Here is a 25744-nt window from a genome sequence, read left to right as displayed (position 1 = left end):
AGTTAAGGTTTTTTGAAACTTTGCTGAGGCTGTAAGGCCTTCCCTAAATGCATCAGTCTATTTGGTAGGTAAATATGACCATTCATTTTGTCCATATATACATAAAAACCCTAAGGGGTGGGTAAAAATGACTACCATTTTGTGCATTTTGTGACTCCCAGGTGTTAGAACTATTAACTATTATAGTTCATAAAACTTACAAGGTCCACTCCATAGATATCCACACACCCTATTTTCTACACACTAGGGTACATTTTGGTCATGCTCAACAGCTTCAGCAGGGAGCCATCCTCAGCCATCCCATACTGAATAACCAATAATGGATTGTGAGAGATCCACTGGCTATTGTACACCTTTAAACATATGACTCTTCTATAATTTCATTGAGAATCAGTCATGTACCACATTCACAAAGTTAAGTTAAAGGTTGTTGGTGGATTATTTCATCATGGCAGGTCATTTGCAGTGCTAGGCAGCATTTCTATGCACATCCAACATGCAGACTGATTGGCAACAGTAGCATATGTGTTGCCCAGTTAACCAGCATATTGGGCCATACGTGCCTATGGGCAAAAAAGGACAAGGCAGTTGTAGGTACTAACAAAGGCAAATCCCACCCTCCGGTAAAATACAGAAGTTGCAATTGGATGGGTACAACAGTTTGATGCAGCAAGGCTTCTGTTGGGGCAGGGTCACTTCTCTAACTTTGTTCATTCAAAATGCAAAGTATTTTGGTCCAACCAATTAGTGTGGGAGTCTCAGCAGCACAACACAGTCCCTGTCTTAAAAGGCCATCACACTGTTCTACAGGTTATATGGCACATGGAATGACTAGGTGATGCCTAGATGCTTGGCCTATTCTTGTGTGTATACACCAGTGAAATGAGTCCCTTGGTTACTCTCTATCACCAAGAGCCAGTCATATGCTGTACATAAGCATTCCAGAGCCTATGTCATTGTTCTTTGGTTAGGATGTCATGCTGGGAAAGTGGCCAAGAGCCCAGTTGCAGTATCTATCTACACAAGTAATTGTATACTTATACCATTCAAAACTAGGCATGGGTCCTATAATGTTCTTTTGCCACCAGGTGAGAGGCATTGACCCATATGTCACCTGGCCCATGTTAGCTCCCAGGTGTTGGGGATGTTCCTTGGAGTAAGCTATATGACATATATATATATATATATACATATATATATATATATATATATATACACACATACATACATAAATACATCTTGTATGTCAGTCACTGTTACTGGTACACCTAAGATCTTCATTGTGGCTTACATAGTTTTTTTGGCTGACGTGCAGAAACCATGTATGCAACCTTCAGAGGACTTCATGTTCAGTGTACAAAGTATCAGGGCTGTTTCTAGCTACCTGACTTTTGCCAGTGTCATGCAACTTCATCATTGCAGGGGAGGCCACTGGTGCATGTCTTGTAACATGACACCTGTTTCTGGTGGTCTAGCTCCTGGAGCTCCTGCCACAGCGTTGGCATGGATGATGCATGACTTGCTAGTTATTTAACTGCCTTGTGGAAATCCCCAGTGCAAGGCCCTGATACACTGCCCAGCTATCAGTACATATAGGGGATACCTCATGAAACCACTATCCAGACAGCGTGTAGCTCAGCCCATAGGTTATTCTGTCCTGTACCAGTATCAAATAAGATGGTGCCCGTCCACACTGGCAGTTGTCCATAACTGGAGCTGTCAGTGTACCAAGCATTGGATGGTATAGGTAGCTGATCTTCTAGGTATGGGCTTGCTTCTGGTTCTGCTTCTGTGTTTTAGGTAATGAGCCCAAGCACCTCCTAAAGTTCAGCCTGCAGATGGCTGGTTGACAGTGTGCTTTGTTATTGTAGGCAGGGTCCCCATTTTGTAGGATTGATGTCTATAGTCCTACTCCAGGACCATGTAGCCCAATCATACACTCAACACATAATGGGATATGGAGTAGTTATGATAATAGGGAAGGTTGTGGTAATAGCATCAGTGGTTAGTACGGCAGCACATACAGCCACTAACTGATTCTCCATTAGAGAGAATGCTTCTATCCTTCTACCCCTTTCTACAGTTGGGACCAAAATCTAGTAGTTTGTTTTAACTTTTCAGATTTTTGGCATATTCCCCACCCAAATCCTTCTTGGGTGATATATATCTAATTCTCAAGGTCATCCAGGATCAATGACATGTAGCACACAGGTGCTCTGCACAATGAGATTGGCCCCCAGATGCTTGATCCATTTTTGTAGTCCAGTCCCATTTTGCCATTTCTTCACTAGACCAAAAAGGAATCTCATCATTTGGGCCAGATGGCGTATAAATATTTTCCAATGCCTGACAATCACAGAAAGTTTCATAAATGCTTTATGGTCATGGGAATGGAGTAGACCTGGATCTTATTAATAGTTGCATCTGGGGTAACCTTTCTCTTAGCCAACCATACAACTTCCAAGACCTTGACAGCAATCCAGATCCTTGCACATTTTTCTAAGTGGGTTAGCTGAAGTCCTCTTCTAGTGATCATGCCCTAGCTTCCAGGGCCTTTTCTTTATCCTCTTACATCTTGCCAGCCTCCCACAGAGGTGCACAGGTTCCACTCCTGAAGCTATAAGAAACACACATCCAAAGGCCATGTGTGCACTGTGCTTTCCAGGCTCTCTCCTACTTGGTTTAACACCTTCTCCAACCCCATAGGAATATCATCAACTGCTGCTATTCCTGGGGTGGGGACCAGGTATCCAGGAGGTTTGACTCTGGATAGCTCAGGCTTGTGACTGTCCACCCTCCAATACCCACTCTGTAGGTGCAGAGGGTACCACACAGGTCTGCTGTGAATCATGCCAACTTCACCAACTATAATGCAACCGCTGTATCTCAGGCAGGTTGACTTGAGACTTGGACAGACTGAAGAAGATATACAGAGCTATAGGGAGATATAACATGCCTTTATTCAATGGATGGACAATCAGCTCAGCAGAAAGTCCTGCTCAGCTTATAAACAGAATTACCACAAAGCTGGTAGTGTGCCAATATGAAATCATATGGTGATATAAGAAAGGACATGTATTGTTCCTGAGTTACATAGGGCATCTTAGTCATTGCTTCCTGGACATCCTGGTGAGGGAGCCTGATGGACTCCATTTTCCTTACAAGGGAATTTTGTGTGCCTTCCAAGATGGGCTAAGTAGCTGGGAGACAAAGTTAGGAAGAAGAGTTCCTATAGAAATTTTGTACTTCTGATATTTGAACCATGTGGGTATTACATACTTAAAAGAGATATGAAATTTAGTGGAAAAAATCAGCTGCCTCATTTTATTTTTTTCAACTTAAAAACATTTTTATTAGAGTTATGAAGTTGTTTTATAAATGCACATTTTTTTCTTGATAAAAAAGACCCACATGTTCTAATGCTTAAAATCACTTTCTTTTTTTTCATATTTTTTTATTGGTTGTTCAAAACATTACAAAGCTCATGATATATCATCTTTCATACATTTGACTCAAACCATTGCCAGTGGAAAACCGTTGAGAATTTAGATCCATTTCCCTTCTCTTCAAACCCTAGAAATAAAGACTATAGAAATTGTTTTTGTAGCATTAAAAGTAAAGTTGTTTGCCTCTGATTGAGATGTGCAGTTTGACTGGGAGATGAAAATGAATCCCTGACCTGAGCTCAGAATCTCAGGAAGTTGTTGGGATTATTGTACATAATCCATGAAAGAGGGATAAAAGGATAGGGGCTCCCAGGACAAGTTCCGGAGAATCTCCAGTGTGCTTCTCCTGTGGCTGGCCTCTGGCTTGCTGGTCTCCCACACGTGGTCTGCATTATCACTCCAGGGCCTGGAAGCCATAAAGAATAGTAATGCATACAGGAAGTGCTTTAAAAAAGATAAGCAAAGTGGCTCAACAAAAGAAAATCAAATGCCCCTGTTTGTTATTATCATTTGGGAAAGAAACAAGGACTAGACAAATGGAAACTGGTTTCTATCCACAGTAGGTTTTCCATAAGCAGACTGCAAATTAATTTGCATGATTTAGTGGTCATGACAAGATGTTTGTGAACACTGACCTATATTAGATACATATCATATGCAAATTTGTATGGGGAACATATGAGCCCTTTCTATCTCGATTATAGGCTTTGGAGAGGAGATAAGATGACTTTGGGGAGTCAAAAGTATACACTTAGGATCAAATCCTGGCTCCACTAGTTAGCAGGTAGAAAAGCTCTTGGGCCATTAGTTTCCTCTTCTGCAAAATGGGATAATAATAGTACGTCCCCCCACCCCAGTAGTTTTGAAGTTTAAATGAATTAATATTTGTAAAGCACTAAAAACTGGCTGGCACATAGAAGGGTTAAATCTGTTTGTTAAAGAAAAGTACATATAGGTAATACAGCAGAAGTTTGCTTAAGTAAACTGCATTCAATTCTCATAGACTCAATATGCTATTGCCTTTGAAAACCATCATCTGAGGTCTTAGGACTTGAAATGTTCATGGTTGTGAGGTCACTGCTAGTTCACTCTTGCTCCTACCAGGAGAATGGTCTGCTTATCAAGCAAGACTTGGTATGTTTCTTCCCTGTGTATTTTTGACAGTTACTTTTGTTTAGTTTTTGTATATATAAGTCATTTTAGTAAGTCTATTAAATATGCATTCAAAAGAGTATTGTATGAGAACTAGGGCAAAGGTTTTGGAGAAACTTGATAAAGAGAAGTCTTGGATTAGTGTTTATGAAGCAAGTGAACAGATTGAGGAAAAATCATAGATATCTGGAAAGATTTTATGCTGAAAATTGCTTTTCATATATCGTAAGTTCTGGCTTCACTTAATACACACTGATCCTGGAAATTGTAGAAAATGCATTGTGCATTGTGGGCGTGATTCGTGTAAAAATGATTTGACACAGCATTCCAAGGGAATGACCCATACGGAATAGCAAGGCGTAACTCTACAGCAACATTTGAGCAAGTTCATATGAAATTAATATTTCAGCTAAAAGAAAATAATTTAATTATTAAGGAGCATTATAAATGGCTATTTGCATTAATAAAATTTTCCATAAGTGACAGTAAAGGGAGGCTTCTGAAATTTGGAATACCTGGCTTAGATTTAAACCCAAGTTCTGTCTCTTACTAGCTATAAAATCTTGAAAAATGATTTATTTAACTTCTCCAGGAGTTGAATTCCTTATTTCCAAAAATAGGGTCTTGATGGTGCCTATGAGGTTATTGGGAGGATTCGGTACAGTATTGCATTGAAAGAAAGTACTCAGCGCAACGCCCAACACATGGTAGACATTGGTCACTATTTCCATTATGATTTCCTGAATTCCATTCATCACCTAATTTAGCATCATATGATAGTTGTTATTGAATATATGTTCATTATTTTTAGGTAATGATAATGGTTACATCATTCAGGCAGTAAATGCTAAGCATACCATTTGTCAAACACTAAGAAATTCCGAAAACATTCAAGAATTCAAGATGTAATTCTGACCCTTTCAGAAACTTATGGATGAGCTACATGTTAGATTAGAAGTTGGGATGAACCTAACCATTTTTAATCTTGTCTATTAATCAAACATTTAATGAAAAAAAATTTGATATTGATGAATATGCCTAAGGACCTAGCTGTGAGAGTTACAGGTTTTAGCAAATATTCATCCTTTTGCTCAATAAACATGTATTTATCAGGATATATCCTACAGGAAAATAGAGTGAAGGTGGACAATGGAATAGCTATACATAATGAATATATTATAGAGGAACTCAGAAAAGGCGAGAAATGACAGTAAATGATAAAAAGGTGCATCTTATTTCTAAATATTTCTACTATACTTTATCCATATACAAATCTATAAATCTAAATAGACTGGCCATAAAACCACACTTGATGTCAAATAGGATAAAGTCTTCGATGTTGATGAAAGTGTGTGTTGTGGGTATGAGGGTAGATTTCAAATAAGACGAAGATTGGAATTCTGACTCTGCCATTTACTAGATGTTGGACACGGGGAAATTTACTAAATTTATTGAAATTTCCAGCTACCTGGATCAGACAGGGAAACTCTGCCATCCTTATAACTGCTGTTGTCACAATAGGTAGAATTAATGCACAGGTTGCATGGCAATTGCCAAAATATATTTGGCAAATCACAGGCTGCACAAGCTCTTCCCACAGACTTCCATGGAATTTGTGGCTTGGCCTTGTGCTGTGCTACTACTAAGTCAATTTCCAGTAGGACACTAGTTTGTTGTTTTTGTTGCTTTTTGGAGGGGGCGGGGGATACCAGGGATTAAAACCAGAGATGCTTACCACTGAGCCACATCCTCAGACCTCTTTAAAATTTTTAATTTTGAGACAGAGTCTGGCTAAGTTGCTTAGGGCCTTGCTAAATTGCTGAGGCTGGCTTTGAACTTGTGATCCTCCTCTTCAGCTGCCTGAGTCACTGGGATTAGAGGCATGTGCCTCTGTCTAGGCACAGAAAGCTGCTTTTTTGTTTTTATCTCTTCTAATATTTAGTAAAAGTATATCTTCAAATTGTATGCTTCAAGAAATTAAACTTACTCAATGAATCGTCTCTGTACTTCTAAATAAACTCTTCTGATGTTTTTGTTTATTTCTTTGCTCTGTTTGGTTCTGTTTGGGAATGTGAGGGGACTCCTGATACTGTATGGCAGGTTTCTGTAGATCTTTTGTCTGTCACTCCACAAGTTATACAAAAACAATTTAACACAGACTTTTTCATAGCATAGTCACCTCTTTTGAATACCCCCTCAATAATTAGCTAGAATACTTGATGATTATTGAAAATGTTTAAGCTAAAATTCTTTCTCTGTGGATTAAATACTCCAGCACCAATTCCAGATGCCTTGACCAATGAATATTCGTTGATTGGTTTATTTTGCTGAGTGATTGAACTCCCAGGCCTCATACAGTGTCCTTATGTACAGCTGTATAAACTCTATTAAATAAATCTGAAGCCTGACACATTCCAGAGGCAATAAGGAACAAGAAGCCAAGAACCTCATCTCCAGCATGACATTTTCCAAACAGCCGTAGCATCTTGCTGACATGAAAGCAGCTTCAGGAGATTATGGGCAGTATGACAAAAAAAAAAAAAAAACCCAAATCACATACTTATAGGATTAAAAGAAAGGAATAGTAAAAGTTCCCAAATATCATTATGTAATAATAAAAAGAGGAGAGGGAGAGAGAGAGAGAGATCATTTTCAAATAGCAAGCAAGAATTAAATGCAATTTCATCAAATCCCCACCAGTTCCAGCTTCACCAGTACAAAATTCCAAATCAACATCTTAGGAGATGGATGTGCTTAAATCTGAACCCTGGGTATGCCTCTGAGTGTAATAAGTGACCTTATTCCTTCAGACAGACACACAGGGAGGATGAAGAATTGCCCTGCAATAGCCAGTGTGTGACAACTTTAACTACCTTTGCTCTGATTCATATAACACAATCATAATTGGAGGAAAACTGGAAATTGCATCTCATCACATTAATCTGTTATCATACTTGCTCCACAAAATGATTTTGGAAAAATTAGCTTGCATGTTAGGTTCTCGGAAACTCAGCTCTTTTTTCACTTCTAACTTGGAGATGATTAGCTAGCTTTGAAGATAAATTGATTGATTCTCTACACCTCTACATCCTAAGCGCTTTTCAATTTATATCTAAACTCATTGCTTTCACTTATCTGTGACAGAAGGAAGCAGAAATGGCATTATATATACTCTGTTTTATCTAAGACCAAAAAAAGCCAGATGAGGTGAAAGAAAAAAGAATACACCGAAAAGTGCTATTTCCTGCAGGGTTTTTGTTTGTTTTTGATGTGTGTGTGTGTGTGTGTGTGTGTGTGTGTGTATTGTGTTTTGTTTAGGGCTCCCCAAAGACTCTTTCCTTCTCCGATTTTCTAGCTTTTTGGCTATTTCTTCAATTAGGGTCCAGCCAAACCCCTCAAACTTCTCTGTCTTACTTAAAGGGAGAAATTCACTTGGAAAGAAAGGGAAAGACATAGGAAAAGAGAAAGACATAGGAAAGCTGTTCCAATGCCACATTATCACAGAAGCTGTCCAGAGCTAGAGAGTAGATTCTGCCAACATCAATGAAAATAGACATTCATTCCTTGTATTGTCAAGGGGCCTTGCCCTTGTTTTATGGAAATCACACCCTGGATGGCTTTGGGAGGCTGGGAATGAAGCATTGAGGAGGAATACACCTTTGAATTTGCAAAGTACTCCTCCTACCCTCTCGAATTCAATTCAGAACAAAGGAAAAAGCTGACATTCTGTGTTTCAATTCACAGTCTTTCCCTCACCTAACAAGCACTTAATTCACAGCAAATGTAACTCTCATGTCCTTCAGGGATGCACAAATGGTGTTTTGTTTTTGTTTTTGCTTTCCAGCTCATCCATGACTATCTCCCTATCCCACACTCCATAAGGAAGAAGATCTGAGAACCAGGCATTTTCCTTGGGTGATTCAAAGACTTAAATGGAAAAATATTTTGGCTCTAAGACTAAGTTTTAAAGGTTTCACTTTCCTGTGGATGGTGCCTAAAGTGAGCAGATGTGTGCTCGCGTGCACACGTGCGCGCAGTCACACAGAATGAGGGCTGTCCCATTTCCCCTATGCCCTCTCTGTTTCTGACTTTCTTACACGCCCTCCTTCCTGTCTCTGCATTACTTTCACAGACTCTTATCCAAATGCACTTGATGAACTAAGCTTGCTGGCACTATCCGGCTGACAGCTCCATGTGCTGTAGCTAAAAAAGACGATTATCCTGAGAATAAAGTAGAAATACACTAAGATGTCATTGTGTTGTGAATGGAAATTCCCATGTGTGCTTCAATATGCTGACAATAATTAATTCATTACAATGGGATAATTTAAGCAATAGAGAAATTAAAGTTTCTAATATGTATTACATTATTTTAAAACATTGAAAAAGATGACTCTGTCAAAATAAGGTGTCTGGAACATATTGTGTGTTTCTGTCCCTTCCAAGGAGGAGTTTGTGGAGAGGGAATTAGAAAGAGAAACAGAAAATACCCCTTTAGTGATCGATATGATTCGTCAATTCATTCACCATATAGTTGTTCATTTAGCTACTATTTTAATATGTATTGCAGGTCTGACACCCTGCCAGTCAGCACTAGGTCTAGGGGCAACTATATCAGGCATTCAGCATACTGCAAAATTTAAGAAGATACCAACAAACACAACACAAAACCCAGTCATCAAGATAATTAATATCACAATGCAACATTTTTTAAAAAATAATGTAAAAACTCAATGATGAAGAAAATATCAAATTTTAAAATCCAAAACAGGATATGATAAGGGCAGAATTAAGGTGTACAGAAAATTTGTGCAAGTTCAGATCAGATCTTGTCTTCATTGTCTTTATTTTGTTCAACATGAATTTTTTTTGGCATTAATTTTTATTTAAAAAAGTATTGAATCAAAATGTTGTTTATGTTGATTACTGAGATTTGCTGCCCCTTCAATGCTGCTATCACGGTAATTATCTCACTATTTCATGTTAATGTGGAGTTCATTCCAACTCTCAGGATCAATGGTATCCAGAGTTTCTCCTGTGTAAAGCATTGCTGGTTGCTGGGAATGTTCCCTCTGATTTCCATTCTTTCCAGCCTTTTCTGAATTCCTCACACCATATTTAATGCTAAGAAAACATTGTTTCTATAGTTAAGCAATTTCTCTGTCCATGATTGTAGAGAAAACTTCTCATTTCAGATATAATTTCTTATCACAGCCTTCAATATACTCACAGGTTTCACAAAATGTGCACTGAGTTTGAATTAAGGCAACGCTTGCCATCTTCTGAGCTTCTGTTCTGCATGGCACATTAAGATATACCATTTACAAATTCAGATCTTCACATGTGTACTTTCGAAACCTGAAGTGGTCAGAAGCAGAAAGGTGCTGATAGATGCTCAGTATCCTCTGCCTCTGACATTCATTCTGCTGGAGATACCTTGCCTCTCCTTCTGAAGTTGCAGAGACTTCCTCCAGCCAAGTCAGGAACCTTGTAAAAGCAACACTGAATAATGTACTAATTTCAAAATATGGCTTTAAGATGCAGATCCACTACTGCAAGTTGCGACAATGTTGAATTGCTAAGTAATCCCAATTGACCTCAGTTTTGACACATGTAAATGAAGCTATTGTCATAAGCATATGCTCAGGAAATGTCCAAAGATACCTTTCTGCTGGGATCTCCCATGTGTTTCAGTTACTTATGGTTGTTCCCACTACCTTCTTGCAAGAATTTTATATTTTTAAGGAGCAAATTTTATGATTAAGCTTTGACTAAGCATAGCAGAGGAAGAGTCTTTTAAAATATGGGCTGCTAAGTACACTATAGTTAAATTAGATCTTTGCCCCACTAGTGAAGACATCAATTTTAAACACTAGTACACTGATGTCAGAGACAATTCAATAAAGACTGGATAAGCGTTTTGATCCAGATGCTTATTAAACTTGAGTTTCCCTGCTCCAATTTAAGGATAGAGAAACACTGAACCATTACTAAATACAGCTTTTGCATTTCCTCCTTTCTAAAAAGTTGTGTTTGTTAATACTACTAAAGTAATAAAACTTACTTTTAGAATTCCTCCTATTTCTAGAACTTTCTATGCTTTTGCAAAGGGTAATTGAAACTTCAAAATTTAAGTTTCTTAATTTTATACTATTTAATTTGAGACTTAATCTCTTGGTAAATTATTTTGTCAAAATTAAAACCATCAGGGGGTACACTAGGATGCATTAGTACCTGTGACTATTTAAATGTAGGCTTTTGTAAATGGGGAACAGCTTTTCTCCAGTGGTGAGTTGTTATTGCTGCATATGCATAATGTGAACACATCATCAGGGCTTTATTATGTGTCTCAGAAGAAAGCATTTTCCTTTTTCTTCTAAGTAAAGACATATGGTGTCATATTAAACAAATAGAATGGTAGCCAGTGGAGTATGATCCCTAGAAATACCCATTTGGAGGTAGAAGATCCAGATACTTGAGTCAGCTCCAAAGAAGTGATTCTAGGAAGTTCCTGTTCTCAGAGTACAGTAATCCCTGTTTAGGCATGCAGGATTAGTCCTAAGACCCCACTGGACACCCTAAACAACAGATAGTACTTAACCCTCTGTGTGCTATATTTTTTCTTATATTCCCTTTGCCACATAGTAGCAAAGTTAATGTGTTGTCTTTTTCCCTAGTGTCTTTCTTGCATAACCACCCTTGCACTTTGAGGTCATTATTAAGTAAAATAAAGGTTACTTGAACACATGCACTGATATATGTGACAACTGATCTGATAACCCAGATAGCTTCTGGGTAATTAATGAGAGGGTAGCATGTACATAGTGGATACACTAATATAGGGATAATTCACATAGAGTGGGATGGCATGAGATTTAATCATGCTACTCAGAACAGATGCACAATTTGAAATTTATGAATTATTTATTTCTGGCATTTTCCATTTAATGGTTTTAGACTATTCAGTTGACCTCAGGCAACTAAATCCATGGATAAGGTAGGACTATGTCACAGCAATATATGTTCATTATACATTTTTAATTACTTACCTTGGAATCTCCCAGTTCTATTAGGAGAAGATTGTCAAAGAGCAAAAAAAATAGCAATCAGGCATATGTAAGAAAATCACATCTCTGAGCACAGCTTGATTTTTCTCACACCTGGGTTATGAGGCTGTGTGCAGAGGAAAACAAACACATGGTCAGGTATGCAAATGTCTAAAATTTGTTATTTTTATATTTGTAAGGGACCTATTTATTAAAAATAAGTTTATTTTTAACTTTTGAAAACAAAAATAGTACATATTGATGGGGTAACATGTTATGTTTCAATACATGTATAGAGTGTACAATGTTCAAATTAGCATAAACATATTTATCACCTCAAATATTTATCATTTCTTTATGTTGAAACCATATACCACCTTTCTACCAGCTTTATTAAATGTGCAGCATGCTATTTTCTCTTCTTACCCTACTGTGAAGTATAGGACACCAGAATTTCTTAGTCCCATCTGAGTATAACTTGGTATCCGTTAGGCATCCTTCCCTCATCCCTCTCCTCCACTCACTCTCCTCAGCCTTTGGTAACTACCACATATGAGTGAGATCATGTGGTACTTGTCTTTCTGGTCCTGCCTTATTTCTGGTAACATAATGATCTCTAATTCAATCCATGCTGTTGCAAATGACAGGATTTCAATCTTTTTATGACTGAATAGTATTCATCTGTGTCATGTATCACATTTTCTGTATTCATTCATCAGTTAATGGACACTTAAATTGTTTCCATTTCTTAGCTATTATAAATAGTGCTACAATAAACATGGGAGTGTAGATGTCTCTTCAACATACTGATTTCATTTCCCTTTAATATATACCAAACAGTGCTATTACTGGATCAGATGGTGGCTGTATTTTAAAATTCTTGGGCTAATGTTCATACCATAAGATCTCTTTACTTTGAAACAATTTTACTGGTCCATCACAGCCCAAAGGTAAGATGGCAGTCTGTAAAGTCTGTCACATTAAAAGTTGGAAACTAGAAGATATGCTTAGTGATTTCTTGGAATTTAATTTTCAAAAAGCCTCCCCAAAGAATAACCTTCTCTAAGCCGATTTCTTTTCTCTGTTGTTGGTGAGAGGATATTCAGTCAGGAAACATCATTCTAACTTTGCTTGAACAAGCACTCTGTCTTGTCTTTATTGCCTGAACCCTAAGACCAGATAAAAATTTGTTTGCTAATTTCAGTTTCACGTGGTGGTATTACTGTGTGATGAGGTACACAAGGTTCCTCCATCCTCTTCCCACCCTTCTGTTAATGGTTGAATGGAAAATCTTGTAAAAATTTTTATTTTTTCCACTTAGTATCCTAACCACAAAAATAGAAACCATGCTATTAAAATATGATAATGGTTTGAAAGCATTATAACAACTAGTAGCATACCTGCCACTCAAATTGTCTGTCTCAGAGAGGTCTGCTGAAGCTCTTTTTCTGGGCTATTTTAATTCAAGACCAATAATCTTTCTAAAGTCTAAGAATAAAAATTGATTAGACAGCTTTTCGTTGGTCAGAGAAAATTTCAGAATGAGATTTCCAGCTATTCATAAACGACCACTTCTTAGGATTTATATCAAATATTGGTATGATTTACTCAAATGAGAAGAGTAAAATTTGATTTGGAAGTCAATTTATACTGTGAGATTTGAATCAAATAAATACTTCTAATCCTAGATTATCATTCATAAAATGAATATGATAATGTTTACTTCAAGGTTATTATGACTAGAAAACAGCAAGCATTAAATATAAGTTAACAACTCACTTACCTTTATCTTTTCCTTTAAGCTGACATTGTACTTTAAAGATTTATCACATAATTTAAAAAATAGCAAGGAATATGATGTTAGTGAGCATATTAGTCGTGGTCCAGGTAAGGAAGCAGAAATCCTCTGAATATTTCAAATAATGGCAAATTTAATATAAGAAATTTTGATTGAGTAGAAGAATAAAGAGCACTATCCAAAGTGGAGAAAAATGCATTTGCTATTAAAGTTTCCATCAATGCCACTGGAACCCATGCTCAGCTGTCCCTCCCCACACTTGATTCCTGCGATTCTCAGATCTACAGACATGAGGTCATAGTCACTCCTGTATCCTAAGATATTGGCCACTTCCCCTGAAGAATCCAGAAGCCGAAAGATACTTCCCTCTATGTCCCTTCAATCCCACTGACTTCCTATTGGCAGAACTTATAGTAAATTGTTACCAGGAGTGTTTGAAGAATGTGCTTTCCTGGATTCTAGCTTCCTCAAGGCAGAGGAGGGTACAAAAGGAGAGAAGGGAATGGATTGATCACCAGCAAACATTACCCAGAAAAATAAATAATCATGTTTATTAACACTTCAGCAATAGAAAGCAGGCAATAATTCTGTTTCAAAAGGATGGAGTCTGTTTTTTCTCTCCTTTCCAAAACCCCACATATATTGTCCCAAAATACATAATGAATATGCAAATGAGAAAGGTATCTATGATGGTTAATTTTATGTGTCAACTTGACTGAGTCACAAAGTGCCCAGATATTTGCTTACACATTATTCTGGGTGTATCTATAAGGATGATTTGGGATAACATGAACATTTGAATCAGTAAGACTAAGTGAGCAGATTGTTTTTCCTTATGTGAATGGCCCTCCCCCGATTTGTTGAAGATCTAAACAGATCAAGGGAAAATTTGTTCTCTCTGCCTCACCATCGTTGAGCTGAGACATAGGTCTTTTCCGGCTTTAGGACTTCAGACTTGGACCATCTGCTTATACCATCTGGTTTTCTAGGTATCCAAGTTGCTGAATGCAGATCATATATGTATCCTGTTGGTTCTATTTCTCTGAAGAAACCAGAGTAAACAAGATCCATCAGCAAATTAGAAATTTTTGTAAGTTCCTAAGACAAAGAATGTAGATAGGATCATACTGATGAATATAGAATGTAGGAGAGAAGAATGTACCCTGAAGAGGCCCTAAAGTTAGTCATATTGGAGGGGAAGATCTTTTCTTAGAGGTACCCAGCAGGTTCAATTGATGCCAGAGCCAGAAAAAATGAGCGATAATCAGAACAATTACTAAAGCTAAGTCTTTGGAATAGCTTGGGTCAATTGTTCTTCCCCATCTTAAAGAAGACAAAACATTGTTCAAGAAAGGTATGGCCCACCTATGAAACTTGGCATGACTTTATTTCAGTATGGAGTATACAACAAGAAACTCTCCCTCTGACTTTGAAACAAAACATTGTTATTTAACTGAAGAGCTTAACAACACAGGATCCCATATCTTTTTCTATAAAAATAATTAAGAGTTCTTGCAAATGTAAATATGTTGTAAATAGTACTGACTTTTAATAAATTTAAAATGAAGAGTTTCATTGCATTTACAGAGCAGAATGCATGAAACCAATTTTGGCAATTGAAAAGCAAAAGTATAACTGACTGAAGTTGGGAAGGAGAGAAGTAAGAAAAGATGCTTGTGTTTTTATTTCCTCATCCAAGATAGTGTGAAGTCAGTGAACGCTGTCTGAAGTTGATGGGTCAAGAAACAGATATTTATGTGTGTCATATAAAACTTTAAAGTTAACCTTGATAAGAACTTAAACTAATAATACCAGGAGGAGAATGAAAAAAGTGATTTCATCTTTCATATTGAAAGTAAATAAGTCTAAAATTGATAAATGAATAAATTGAGTTACAAATATGTAATTTAGTGCTGTGACTATAAACTATTTATAGAAAATAAAAAGAAAAAAAATAGTTAAAAATTCTTACCTGTTATGAATAAGAACTGAGTTTGGCAAAAGGAGATTGCTTTTACCCTTTTATATTAATTCTCTTTTGCCATTTGATTTTCTTATCCTGTGTACCTACTATAATTTTGGAATAAAAATAGGGAATAATTAGCATTCCTTCTGGGGTGGGGGAGAGATTCTCATAGGCTCTACACCCTTTTGCCCAGCTCAATGTTCAGTTATAGTGATTTTAGGAATATAGAGCAGTTAGAAATATAAATTGAATATACAGATCAAAGGTACTATCTGGTGAAACAGACCCATCAGCATAGATGTTGCCAAATGCTGTGTAGCTACCCAATCATTTGAGAGTAAAACCCCTCCCAGGGAGTTAGCTGTCAAAGTCACAAAGAGTTCTCAGGCTGGTTTAATCCTTTCCTCTTCTCTTCTCAATATTGAAGTCAGATTTGAAGTCAGAAAGAAATATTGAAAAAAATAAACATGAAAATTTATTAGTGCAAAGTACTCCTCAGTTCCTTGTAGAAAAAAATGTCATTAAGTAAATATATAAGTAATTATATTCTGCCTGACAAAATTATATGGTCAAGAAGTCACTTCAACTTCAAGGGACAGATTGTGTTGGAAGCACTTTTGTCACTTACAGTTAAGTATGCACAGTTTGAATGGAAATTTTTCTAGTATTTTCTACAAGTCTTCACTAAAAATAAGGTAATAATTATTATTTGAAATGAAATCCCATCTTCTCCTGGACTGTAAGAACCATGCTTCTGTGCACACTGAAGTTTTTGGTATTTAGACCATGCCTCTCGCTTCCTAGGACCTTGCAGTTGCTGACATTCCTAAGGCATTCATTTATTAGCTAATGTGTGAGAAACCTGTGCACAATCTCACTCAGTCCAGAATTGCCATGAGGCCAAACATTCATAGTCAAAATGCTAGGGTTCAAATGGAAATTTCATCTCTTTTTCTTGATCATCTTCCTATCCCTGTTGCGTTTGCTTCCTTTAGCTAAGCCTTAGTTCAGAATCTGCATTTGCAAAAACATCTTCAGTTCCTCCTTTAAGATAAAAGCCCAATACCACAAAACAGTCTCATGTTACTTTTCACCAGATATGTAATGACCTTAGGATTAATTTTCCAACTAAGATCAGAGTCCAGAGCTTCCATTTTGAGTGGGTTTAATTATGTGAAGTTTTCACAGGGGTTTCCAACCACATCAAGAAAACTTGCACAGTCAGAGAACATTTGGAAATTCATGTACACTTTTAAAAAGCAAAGTCTTTCTGTTTAAAAATGAAACAGACCAAAATACAGCCTATGCTAACCCATAAGCAAAGTAATCTAAGTGCCTATGTATGGAGACTTTCCAACTTCTAAGATACTGGGTTTTCCCACATGGTTGAGATTAGTGTCTTCTGCTCTTTCTGACTGGCTCCTTTTGTCCCCTTCTACAAGTAGAAGTAGAACTTGGAAATAAGTCAGATGAAGAAATTTCCCTGTGGATCATGGTTACCAAGCCAGCTGTGTGCAAAGTCACTTTTACACTGACACAGTTGAAATATTGCTGGTTTCCAACAGGCCTAACTATTGTACCTAACTTGTGAGCTCTGGGATTTAGTCAGACTATGGGAACTTCGGGAAGTTTGCTGGCCAGTGAATAAGAATGCTTCTGTGTACCCTAAGGAACTTTCAGCTTCAAGACCCAAAAGTTTCAGCTCCTTGTCAACACAGACACAAACCTTTGAACTCCACCATTTATCAGAACACACACAGCAATAGCAATTAACCACAATACTTAGAGAACTAGGAGTATAAGTTTCCATTTAATTTAATTTTCTGGTTGACTAAAGATTAAGCAAACAAAAATAAAACAAACACTTTGTTTATTCAAACCTTTGGGAAGGGTCAGAAACTAACATTTATTGACTATTGTGGTAAATGCACTATATTTTTAAAAAGTATTATTTATCTTTAAATAAACAACCCAATGGGGTTTGCATTTTTTTTTTTTTTTTACAATTTTATAGAGGAGAAACAGACTCAGAGGGTAAAGGGGGTTAATCAAAACCACAAAGTTAGAGTGAGGAAAAAGTAAAATTGAAATTCAAGTCAGTCAGTTTCTAAAAGATCATGTCTGCTTAATATTTTTATAACATAAAATTGCATTCCCTTCTATGTAGAGCTTTAAAATGACTAATATAGTTGCATTTTTATTACTCAACATTTTGGAGCATTTATTAAATGTTCATCTCTGGGTTCACTGTAAAAGGTGGGAATTCTACATAAATAATGCCTTCAAGAAACTTTCAACAGAATAGCTACTGCTTAGTAATAAACATTTAGAATGCAGAGTGTTTATTTCTGTGGAATAGTCGTTTTCATGATACCATGGGGACTAGAGAGCAGGAGCCACTACTTATAGCCAGGAGTGGAAGGATGCCATCAAAGCAAGCTTAGACAAGAACACAATTTAAGTAGAACTTGTCAGTGGAAAGACAGGTGGGATCAGCACCTGCATTGGGAAAGAGACGTGGAAGCCTGTAGTATAGCTGAGACTCTGCAAGTAGTTCAGCACCCTTAGAACAAAGAGGCCTATGGGACACTGATGGCTTGTGAACCTGGAATGTTAGGGATGGCACAAATGCAATACTAGGTTCTAACTTGTACCATGGGGGTGATTAACACTGACAATAAAGGAAAGGTGCCGGGCATGGTGATGCACACCTGTAATCAGGAGGCTGAGGCAGGAAGATTTCAAGTTCAAAGCCAGCCTCAGCAACAGCAAGGTGCTAAGCAACTCAGTGAGACCCTGTCTCTAAATAAAATACAAAATAGGGCTGGGGATGTGGCGCTGAGATTGAGTACCTTTGAGTTCAATCCCTGGTATCCCCACCAAAAGAAAGAGAGAGAGAGAGAGAGAGAGAGAGAGAGAGAGAGAGAGAGAGAAAGGCATCAGATATGTATTTTTAAATAATATCTTCAAAACAGAGGGGAATAACTTAAAGTAATGAAGAAAAGAAACTGCCCCCAGTTGCAAGGTTTCCAAGTCTGAGAGAGGGAGTTTACTGGTTTAGATGAGGACTTCACACATCTTCAGTTAGCTGTGAGAGTGTCCATTGTTATTGGAAAAAATGCCACTGGTGTCCAAGACAGATGATACTGCATTGAACTTCATTGTCTCCAAACATACACTAAAAGTTAAAATTTTTATAAAATATATTATTGATTAGGAAGCTAATATTTGCTGTTTCAATAAATGAGGAATGCAAAAAAAAAAACTCATCTGAGCATTTGCATTCATAAAGGTTTTACTGCACACTTAAAAAGAATCAATTCCTATTATTGCTTCTGATCCTGTTGGCCAAATCCCCTGTGAAAATGGATCTTGTTCTTTATCTACTAAGTGTCCCTAATAGAAAGGGGGTGGATAGTCACAAAATTTCTGGCAACAAGTCCAAAAAATCTTGTCACCACTTGTTATTTCTTTGGAGTTAATTTTACTTATGTCATGTGAATCTTATATTCTGTTCCATAATGTGTCCATTATATGTTCTACATTTTTCTCTAAACCTCTTAAAACCTTTAAGATGCCAGATAAACACCAATGCTTATTGGGTGGATTCTTGTTCTTTCTCTGGCATAATTCCAAGAGTAAGCATCCTTTGTGTGGAAACTAACTATTCTGTTAGACAAAAGGAGAACCCTTGTATCATGGAAACTAAATGAATATGGTGCAAGTCCTCTTTCTCAAGCTTCAAAATTCACAAGTGTGGGTTTTTCTTTAAAAATTCAGCTCCTCAGGATTCATCAATGAAGACTATTTAATTTAATATGTTCATGTAATTGACATTTTTTTAAAAAAGGAGCATAAATGATTTGTCTATACACTAAGATACTCAGTACCAGTGGAACCCTAAACTGTGGACAATACCACATGATTCATGATCACTATTACCTTTCATACACTGTCTAACACACTAACCCTGACACTATATAGAACCTCTGTCCCTGCAACATTTAATACAAAACAAGTGGACCTCCCAAGTAAAGCAGCCAGAATATTCATACCCTTTGGATTATGAGTATGAATGCACTCAGTTGAGAGCCACAGGCATTGGTAGTATACTATGAAAGCAAATTATACTGAATAAACAAGTATTTTAAAAGCATATAAAAGTCTATTATAAAATGATGTGAAATGAAAAAAAGTCAAGGCAAGAAAAAGAGCAAAGCAATTTAAAAATAAATTGTTATGGGGCATCTCCAAAAATCTGTTAAGCTGAGCCTTCCAGGATCATTTTCAATCAGTTAAGGAGTGTGAGGGGAACTGGTAGTTATTAAACGCCCACTGTCTATCAGAAAGAACCAGTAATGAGGCCTGAATGTTTTCCTATTTTTTTCCAAAGAGAAGACAAAGGCTTATTGAGGTAAGTTTATAGAGTTGGATAAAACAGTGTTGAAACTCTTCCAAACTATTATTAAGCTTTCTCCATGAGCACTAAGATGAGCTTGTAATGCTGAACTTGGCAACATTTGCTTCCTTTGGGGATGTCTATTCACATCTCTCAGCTACAGCTTGGAACTCCAGAACCAAGTCACTTCACCCTCAGAGGTCAAAGGTGAGTGATGGCAGATAACCCCAAGACAGTCATTCATCACTGGGTATGTCAGTGAAGTCTTAGAGAGAGGGGCATCATGCCAGTCTCTCAGCCCACACCCCATGCCTGCACCATCCTTACCTCCCTGTGCCATCTCACCCCGAGGCCCAATGTGATTACTCTACTTCAAGATCCAAAGGTGCAAACACATCAGTCACTCCAGCCCAAGTGTGACAGGGAAATGTCACAGGATCTAGGAAGAGTTTACTCATCAGTTAGAATCACAGTGAGCTTTCAAAATGAAGTCAACAGCATGAAGTAAGTATGCATTTTCATGTCCAATTCTCCTTCCTGTTTCAGTTATAGAATGGGCTAAAATGGAAGTGGAAAGGAAGACCTAAATGCTGGCTCTCCATCAGGAAAGAGACTTGGATGTAGGACTCTCCCAGAGAACATTAAACCAGGAGATTCCTTGGTTTTCTAAGCATTGTGCTCCGTCTTAGGAAAAGTCCCAAGGTCTAGCAAGCAGAGTCGGCACCCTCTTTCAAACTTGCAATATCAGTGTTTTTTTTCTGGACAACCTTCTCTGCCCCACAGGTATTGGCTCAAATTCACTCAAGTGGCAGGCTGGGAAATGCCAAAGTCATGCCTGATTGGTTAAACCCAAAATACTGTTGCTTCCTGCCTGTAAGTAAAATCTTGTTATTACATGACTAAGTAGCCTTACAGTTCAAGGTTGCATGGATTTCAAGTCATGCAAGCTATGCACCCTTTTAATAAAATTGACAAGCTGGGCTGCACTGCTCAATAAGTTCCTTTCTTAGCCCTCTTGCTTCTGGCAGGGAAATCTCTGATGTCAAAGTCACATCTGTTTCTCTTATCCCAGAGAAGGGATGTGGTAGCTATTCTTTGAATAGTTGTTCTCAGTTCCTTCATTTTATAGTACCAAGTGTCTGTCACTGGGCATGAAAAGGCTTCAGGGAAATGGGGTGCTGTTACTCTCACACTAGCATTTTACGCTGCTTCAGAATCAATTACAGTTTGAACCTAACAGTACAGTTTCTGAGTTTCTGATATGCTTTGCTGGGTTTTGCTGAGCTAAGTAGAAACATTTCAGTCCTGAATGTCAAAGGAATGAAGAAAAATGAAACCTACCAGTTGCTCACTCCAGCATAAGAAGCAACTTTCAGCAAATACATGAGAATTTCATGCAACTCTAATGCACACACCCCTAAATGTGGTCACAAACTGAGTTTTAGTTTGCCACATACAGACGACATGAGACTCAGGTTCTAGATCTAGCAGTGTGATCATGGGCAAGCCAGTATCCACCCTTATTAAATAAAAAAAATAGAGAAATCATTTCAAGCATATTTTTTTTCTGGTAAAATTTTTAGGATTCTGATGAAGACTTGTGTATTGGAAAGAAAACAGAATCAAGAATAAGAAACAAATGGTAATAATTCCTTACAAGCAAACATGCTGCCTCATTGAATCCTTTCCATAGTTCTACAAGGCAGGTTCCAATGTTCCCATTTTCATATGAAGAAACAGACTTGGAGATGTTGAAGAGGCAGCCCAAGGTCACATTTAGTAAGTAGCAGAGCAGAGATTCAAACTGACGTCTACCTCATGCTAACATTCACTGCACTCATGGCCTCCTGCCTGGCTCTAAAAAGTTGTGACACTACAAAAATTACTTTCCTTCTCTGAACATTAATACTCTTTTACACTTGACCCTGAAAGAACAAGGATTTACCCCCAAGCATTTCAAGTGTGGAGAGAGTATGGGAGGAAAGAAAAGAGAAGTCCTCATTTCTCCTCGCCTCCCTCTTCTTCTCCAGAACAACTCAAGTCTTAGACATTTCACATCAATCTTCTTAATAATTTTTTGGGGAAATATATTGGCAGTGTTTTGAAAAAGGAAAGATGAAAGGAAGGGAAGGAAGAATAAAGAAGGAGAAAGGAATAGAAGAAATTTAAAACCACTGTGTGACTTTATTACTTCATCTCTTAAGATTTGGAAAGCTTTAGCCCTCTCTAAAGGGGAAAATCAAGAAGAAGTTGTACTTTATGAACTGTTTTATAAAAATGCTTCATTAGCTAGTTTGCATCACCCATCGACTTTTAGACTGGGATTTCTAAACCACAGCAACTTGCAGTGACTAATATCTACTTCTCGTTCACATTAATCGTCCTACACAGATTTTGGTTACGTCTCATGCTGTCTTTATTTTGGGACCCACATTGATGAGGGAGCTCCTATCCAGGACATACAGTCTTATGCCAGGAAAAAAACAGCCACCCTACATCAATTCAATGCTCATTGCATTGTCTAAGATAAGTCGAAAGGTCAAGTCCAATAGTCAAATGTGGGGAGAAATTATCTTCCTACATGCTGTGACAGCAAATGATTTGTGATAATCATCACGATACTAATTTTCCTTATAAGTCTTATCATTCTCACTTTTTTTATTCTTTAAATAAAATATACACTCTCTCTCTTCCAGGAGGAGATTCCAAAATTCAATCCAATCCAATTATATTATGTGGCTCAATATTTTATGTTATTTATATCAGGATCAGGTGGAAGACTATTGATCTAGAGCCCATCAGGTTAAAACAAAAGTTGCCTGTGTCCCTCATCACACAGATATAGTAGTTTAATAAGGCTCAAGATAACCATGGTAGTGGCCCCATTAAGAAAGGAAGAGGCACACAGAAATCACTGGTCGATAGCAATTCTGAAAATTTTCAGTAACTTTGATCAAACTTTTCAGGATCCTTCATTCTGGGTATAAGGAAAGTTCCTTGACTAAGCTCTGGTTTTGCTCCCTGGGTGTCATTCACTGGGCATGCACCTAATGGGCCCTTGACTCCATGTTCTGAGAGGACTTTTCTTTCCCATGATCATCTCCATGTCCAATATGAAGTCAGCCTTGGAAAGTTGCCTTTGGAGGGCAATGCAGCTCCCTGAGACTGTTTCCTATTATTAAAGGTTGGGAGAACAAAGTTGTTTTAAACCTCAAATAGTCACAATAATAATCCAAGTTGGTGGTTCTTTTGATAGTTCAATTTTCTCGAAAACATAGTTGGCTATTCATCTACTTGAATCTGGAAAGTACCAGGTGTACAAATAGCCTTCCTTATAATTCTTTTTGAAAACTCTCCCAGAAGACTTTAATATAACAAATAACTGTGGATGATTGTGCAACATACCATGCCAGAAACATCCCATAAGTTGTATGGATGATTTAAGTACTACAGTCTCTTTACAGGTAGGAATGAAGTATAGAATAATTCAAAAAGCCTTTTTATATATGTGGTCAATTAGAATCCTCAGTGCTGGCATGGTTCTTCTTGGGGTATGTGCCTGCCTGCATCCCTTTCTCTAATAAGCAATATTTATCCACTGTCCTATATCTGCTACCTCTCAGAGAATTTTCTTCAAATGCCTGTAATAACAGAACAGCTGCCTAAATGAGACAATCACCTTGTTCAGAATTTACTGGACTAGAGATTAGATGAATTCTAGATAGGGAAGAGGTGTGGGAGGGAAAGGGAGGGGGCAGGGGATTAGCAAGGGTGGTGGAATGTGATGGACATCATTATTCAAAGTACACGTATGAAGGCTCGAATTGGGTGTCAACATACTTTATATATAAACAGAGATTTGAAAAATTGTGGTGTATATGTGTAATAAGAATTTTAGTGCAAAAAAGTACATGTATAAAGGCATGAATTGGTGTGAACATACACTATATACAGAGATGAAAAATTGTCCTCTATATGTGTAATAAGAATTGTAATGCGTTCCACTGCCATGTATTTAAAAAATAAAATCAATAAAACTAAAAAAAAAATATTAACCAGAGTACAGGTATGAAGACACAAATTGGTATGAATATTTTACATATATAACCAGATATGAAAAATTGTGCTATATATATGTAATAAGAATTGTAATGAATTCTGCTGTCATATATAAATAAAAAATTTTAAAAATTAAAAAAAAGAGACACCTGATCTGTGGAATAAATACCAATTTCTTTCTGAGAATTTGGTTTGGGATTCTGAGACTATATTTAGTCTCTGCTGGAGGTTTGAACAAGGAGAACATCACTCAAGTTATGTTATGGTGGGCACAGAGAAGCCAACAGTCTGGAGAGAAAAAAGAATAATAAAACATACACACTGTTGGAAGCAGGGAAATCTGTCTGCCTTGAAGCTTTATGACATATTTCTATTCAGAAAGTTCTTTGCCTGAGCTATTTGATGTGGGTTTCTGTAACTTACAATCAAATGATCACTCAGAACACTTTTGAAACTTTTCAGTTTCTTTTAACAAATTCTTCTTGAATTTCAACGTGCATGATACTAAGAAAGAATTTCCAAAGAATAAAAAGATGCGTAAGACACTTCTAACAGGACTCAGTGTTTTAGAAAGCTTATCAGAGAGTGCTACCATTTGGATCTGGACTGTCCTCCAAAGGATCATGTACTGAAGGCCTCAGTACTATAGTGTTTACAGGTGGAAATCTTGAGAAGTGATTGGGTCATGAGGATTTTAACCTCATCAATGGATTAATCCATTGATGGATTAATAATTTGATGGCATTATTAGGAGGTAGTGGAAACTATAGGAAGCTGGAGGAAGTAGGTCACTGTGGGCATGTCTTGGAATGGTGCAACTAGTCTGTGGCCCCTTTGTCTCCCCCTTCCCTGCTTCTGCTTCCTGGCTACCATGAGGTGAGCAGCTTTGCTCTGCCATACCCTTGTGCCATGATTTTCTGCTTTACCCCAGGCCCAATGGAGCCAACCAACTATGGACCGAAACCTCCAAACTCCTGAGCCAAAATAAAACCTTCCTCCTGTAAGTAGTTTACATCAGATATTTTGGATACAGTGACGAAAAGTTGAATTGCACAGAGAAGTAAGTACACAAATCTCCACAAGAAAATAATGCTAGAGGTACATAACTGTGGGAATTCAAAGGATGGTGTGATCAAATCTTGTTGAAGGACCGAGAAACTTTGATGAAAAGTTGTCATGGCGATTGAGATAAAGTTCCAAGATGAATGAAATTTGAGAGGAAGAGATGACAGAAAGTTTTAATTGAAGTAAGTGACTGGATGAAAGAAATTGGAAGTGTAATTTGGAATGGCGTGGAGTATTATTTGACTGGAGCATAGAAAACACATTGAAAAGAGGAGTTGATTAACTGGGAAGGTGGTTTGGGATATTGTTACAAAGGATAGTGGACATAAATATGAAAAATTCAGTTAGAATGATAATAAAAAACATTGACAGAAATTATGTAATCATTCAAAGCAATGTATATCTGGTAGGTTTGTAAACTATAGACAGTCAAACTAATAGACCATGGAAGGAAGCCATGATGTCCTAACCACTCCCAGGGTTAACACAAGTGTACAGCTGAAAAGACTGTGAAGTCAGAAGCAAAGGCAAACCATGCAATGGATTGGATTTAAACACAGGAGCAAGGGGACTTAAAGAGGAACAAACTTATAGTTCCATGGAAGGAAATCGGACAAGGATGAGGTACTCAAGGGAAAAGGAATTTAGTTTCAAATTTGTTAAATTCAATACATCTGTGGGATATCCAGATGGAGATAGATATTAGGCCATAATATATTACTGGACACCAGAACTTCAATCTAGAGAAATGCTTAGAAATCATTCTTTGTGACGGCTTCATTTTCAAAGACAAGAGAACTAAGGTCTAAGTGT

General features: G+C 37.3%; 1 long non-coding RNA gene across 1 annotated transcript; it reads right to left on the bottom strand.

The window, feature by feature from the left end:
* Nucleotides 1–3383: 3383 nt before the first annotated feature.
* LOC144365540 (uncharacterized) lies at nucleotides 3384–23862 on the bottom strand. The gene is made up of 3 exons (XR_013424082.1): nucleotides 14350–23862; nucleotides 11648–11771; nucleotides 3384–3852 (listed from the first exon to the last, which is right to left on the bottom strand). It is a non-coding gene; the product is annotated as an uncharacterized LOC144365540 (long non-coding RNA).
* Nucleotides 23863–25744: the final 1882 nt, after the last annotated feature.

This window comes from Ictidomys tridecemlineatus, chromosome 7 (assembly GCF_052094955.1).
Source record: "Ictidomys tridecemlineatus isolate mIctTri1 chromosome 7, mIctTri1.hap1, whole genome shotgun sequence".
Taxonomy (NCBI): domain Eukaryota; kingdom Metazoa; phylum Chordata; class Mammalia; order Rodentia; family Sciuridae; genus Ictidomys; species Ictidomys tridecemlineatus.
Note: the sequence above shows the minus strand (reverse complement) of the source record. Positions and strands in the feature narration are given on the sequence as shown.